Here is a 5325-nt window from a genome sequence, read left to right on the forward strand (position 1 = left end):
ATACCATACCATACCATACCATACCATACCATACCATACCATACCATACCATACCACCATACCATACCATACCATAGCATACCATACCATACCATACCACCATACCATAGCATACCATACCATAGCATACCATACCATACCATACCACCATACCATACCATACCATACCACCATACCATACCATACCATACTATACCATACCACCATACCATACCATACCATAGCATACCATACCATACCATACCATACCATACCATACCATACCATACCATACCATACCATACCTTATACCATACCATACCACTTTCAATTATAGTGAGTCTTTTCCATTTTCCCAAATAGAGGACAAACATAATGTTCTGGTTACTAATCCCAGCTAATGTGCCCATTACTGGTGCGACACTAGAGACCCAATGTCAGCTAATGTCTTTTCATCAGGATGTGTCTTGAAACCTTGGAATGGTCACTCCTTGGTGTGAAACCCACCCCTAAGTTAAATACCCACCACTTCACCACCTGGAGTGGATTAGAGTGTTTAACAAATATACAGCAGTAATATGTGTAACTACTGCCAGACATACTCTAAATCATCACACACGCATACACACAAAAGCACTTAAGTGACTTACTGTACACACCACACAAGCACACTTATTACACACACACACACGCACGCACACACGCACGGACGCACGCACACACACACACACACACACACACACACACACACACACACACACACACACACACACACACACACACACACACACACACACACACACACACACACACACACACACACACACACACACACACACACACACACACACACACACACACACACACACACACACACACACACACTGCTGCTAACATATACCTTCTCTTGTATAAGTTAGTATAGATAGAATATACGTTGTCTATTATGTTTAGTTTAAAGTTTAGTTTATTTATACAGTTAGTATAGTGTAGTTTGTATAGACAGAATATGTGTTGTGTGTTATGTCTAGTTTATAGTTTAGTTTATAGTTTTAGTTTATTTATAGCTTATTTCATTTATAGTTAGAGTTTATAGTTAGAGTTTGTATAGGAGTGGATAATTATACTTCATCTGTTCAAGGACTCTATTCCTTTTCTATTTGTCTTCAGGTATGTATTTTATTTTGATGATTTTGTGATACAAGTAGTATGTAATGTTAATGTACAAACTGATATGGTGTTCGTTCCACTTTGAAATCCTACTGTACAATACACACAACAGCGTTATCCGTCAGGCTAGCGGACGGCTCATCTTACTGCGCTCACGTATCTATCAATCTATCATCTACCTACCTACTGTGGAACATGTGCTTGTGTAACGGAGCTGATATTGTCACCTTTTTGCGTTGTGTTAAACTTCTATGCCTCGAGGGAGTTTCGAACCCTGGTCTCCCACGCCGCGGAAAACAGCACAGACAGGTGAATTCACTTCTTTCTTTGTAACGTGTCTTTGTGTCTTTTGAGGATGAGAGTGAGTTTAACCCATAGCACCGCTACTCACCCCAGTCACTTCACAACATCTGAAGGCCTTCGTGACTGCACTTCACGGTACCATCCGTTACACTTGTTGTAGCTAAAGGTAAAGTGTAGGAGCCCCTTGTGTTCTCGTTCCCTCGAGAGGAGGAGTGGAGAACGAGTTCAGGGGCATCTGTTCAAGGAATCTATTCCCATTTTATCTGTCCTCAGAGTCGCAATAAAAGGAGATCGCCTCCGAACATGTCCTTGTCTGTGCCTCCTCGTTCAGAACACGACGTACACAGCGCTATACGCCACGCCACCAGTTACACAAAGTGCCTGCTAGTACCTAGAGAGTCACGTGCACAGAAAGCTGTAGCTGTCAGGGATGCCATTTTATTTTATGGAAAATTGCAAGACTGTGCAAACACTTAATTCCATCATGGTCCCAAAGATGTTTAAAAATAAACAGACAAACATATGACATGTAACCACTAAGTCACTTACATTCGCTATGTGCCAATGACCTACACCTGGTAGTGGGTACCACCATTGGTCACCTACCTCCCATGGCTAGCCGCTAATATTGTCTGTGAGCCATGTTTTGATCCCTCCTTTTAAAAAGAGGTTGGCTAGCTATGATCTTTATCTGTGGCGGCAGCCTATTTCAATTTGCCGCTCCGCTGAACTTATTGTGCAGGTCTGTTTTATACCGGGCGGGGCAGGCACAGGTCTGTTAGGCTGGAATAATAAGAGATATGATGTGATAAGAGAAGATACGTGGTAACGTAGAGGCCTCCGATGTATTTGTATTTATTTATTTAGACTTTATTTCAACTTGGGAGTGATTGAGAGAGACCTTCATTGTCAATGGCACCGAGTGTACAAAGCATTACAAGTAACAGGACACACAACAATTGAAAACAATAGATCAATCATCAATACAATACAGTCAGAATAATAATAATAATAATAATAATAATAATAATAATAATAATAATAATAATAATAATAATAATAATAATAATAATAATAATAATAATAATAATAATAATAATAATAATAATAATAATAATAATAATACAGTCCATAAGCTTGAGCAATTAGCAGAAACAACTACATGTTGATGGTGTACACGGCTATTGATTAAAAATCTAAAACGTCCAAAAGATATTAACCTTCATGCAAATGGAAAAGGGTAATACGTTTAGCTAAACTTGAAACACAGACACAAAATGTGAAGAAAGTGGCTCGGGAGGTAGAGCAGTCGTCTGGTAATCCGGAGGTTCCCGGTTCGATTCCCACTCCTCCCGGGCAACGTGTCGATGTGTCCTTGAGCAAAAGACACTTAACCCCTAATTGCTTCCGATGAACAGGTTGGCACCTTGCATGGTTGCCTCCACCGTCGGTGTGTTAATGTGAGTGAATGGGTAAAATGTGAGGAACAAATTGTAAAGCGCTTTGGATAAAAGTGCTATATAAATGCAGCCATTAAGAAAGAAACAGGCCATTTCATTGGGAAATATTTGTGAGTGAGTTTATGCAACTGTGTCTGTCTCACCACAGGCAGGAAATGGCTGGTACCAATATAACAGGCCGAGAAGCTTGCCAAAGAAAAAGACTAGTTATATTTTAGAATGTAGTCTTGTAAATCAGCATTTATCAGTATGGAAAACCTTATGAAATCCCCGGACCACCAGGCTGCTCAATGTGGACTTGATGTAACATAATTCATCCATACACTCATTGCATATAACATCCACATGCATTTCACTGTAATGTACATGTACCTTATATGTTACAAATCAAACAAAACTCACTTTAAACATTCCACTTTTTTTTTTAAACATTACACCGTATTTTAGCTATCTATTCGTCCACATTTGTGCTACCTCTATTCTTTTTATTTAGCATTGTGTACATTTTAGTTTTGTATATTGTATATTTTGTATAGTGTTTGGTCTTTTACTCTTTTGCTGTATGAAGCACAATCTCAGGAGGCTCATACAGAACCAAGTATTTTACTATAATGTACATGTACCTTATATATCTGGGACAAATAAAAACAAAACTTGACATTTTAAAACGAGTGTGCCTTTCTAAACACTAGGTGGAGCAACAGGTACCAAGATATAACCTAAAGTGTTGCAGTGCCCTCTGGTGGTTACATGGCGTCGATGCATCTCCATCGTGGGTCATAGTGGCCTTCATGCCAGAACTCACTTTAGGACGTCCCTGTCTCTCTACATCAGATACGATAAGATAAGATAAGATATTCCTTTATTGATCCCCTTGGGGAAATTCAGACAGAATAGCTTCATGGGGGAGGGGAGGTACAGGTACATGGTAATAGTAGAAGACATAATACAGAATGAATGAATGAATGAATGAATGAATGAATGAATGAATGAATGAATGAATGAATGAATGAAGAATGAATGAATGAATGAATGAATGAATGAATGAATGAATGAATGAATGAATGAATGAATGAATGAATGAAAACTTTATTTAACAGATTGCAGAATGGGTACAATACAGTACGGCTCAATACACACAATTGTTAAGGGGATGCAGACCAGAGAAAGACATTTGTCTTGTTTACATCAGGGTCCCCCATTTTCAATTCATAGTGACATTTATGACATACACAACATACATGACATCATGACATTTATGGCATAGGGACATACATGACATACAGTACAGGTATATAGTACTGTTACATTTGTGACATATACGATATGTAAATATACAGTACTGTTACCCATAGATCCTAACAGAGAGTATATACATATGATGGGGAGGAGACTGTACATTAGGAGGGGGTGGGTGGGTGGGAGAAAAAAGATACATACGGTGGGGAGAGAATATATACCTACGGTGGGGAGGAGACTGTCTATTAGGGGGGGTGGGGGGGGGAGGGTTTGGACATTTACGGTGGCCAGTTTCGAATTGCAGCCTCCCGTAGGTGCTCTTTAAGAGCGGTTTTGAATGTGGGTAGGGATTCACATCTTTTTACGGCTGTGGGTAGGGCGTTCCACATTGTTGTGGCATAATTGCTAAATGTGTTTAGTCCCTTGTTTGTGCCGAATCTGGGTTGCACATGATTTGTGGAACTCCCTCTGGTGTTGTGGGCGTGGTATTCACTGACCTTTGGGAAGTATTTCGACATGTACATGGGTACCTGTGTGGTGTAGTGTATCTTGTAGACCAGGCCCATTGCAAGTTGCTCTACTCTGTCGTCTACTCTAAGCCATCCTAGGTAGTCAAAGTGGGCAGGGGTGAGGTGGGTTCTAGGAGTAAGGTCAAGTAGTAGTCTGACCAGTTTGTTTTGTGATGTTTGTAATCTTGTTTTTAGAGCCTTTGAGGTGCTTTGGTACCATGAGGTGCAAGCATAGTCGTAGTACCCTTCAATGAGTGCTCATGCCAGAGTCTTCATGGTATTCTTGTTTACCAGAGAGTAGATCCAGTACAAGAATCTAGTTTGTTGGTTGACTTTTTTGATTACATTGGATGCCATTTTGTCACTGGAAAGATTAGCCTCTAGGAACCCAGGTATGTAATTTCATCTTTCCTTGTGACAATATTGTCACCCACTGTAACTGAGAAGCCGTCGGTCTTGCTGAGTTTGTTATTTGATCCGAAGAGAATGGACTCTGTTTTACCCAGGTGTAATGATAGTTTGTTATCAGCGAGCCAGGTGCAGATTCTGCCAAGTTCTGAGCTGAGGGTTTTTTCAACCTGCAACTTCAAGATTCAAGATTCAAGATTCAAGAGTTTTAATTGTCACGGCATACAGGTATACAATGAAATGCGGCTGGTCTTGCC

Source organism: Notolepis coatsorum, assembly GCF_963971535.1.
Source record: "Notolepis coatsorum genome assembly, chromosome: 14".
Classification (NCBI taxonomy): Eukaryota; Metazoa; Chordata; class Actinopteri; order Aulopiformes; family Paralepididae; genus Notolepis; species Notolepis coatsorum.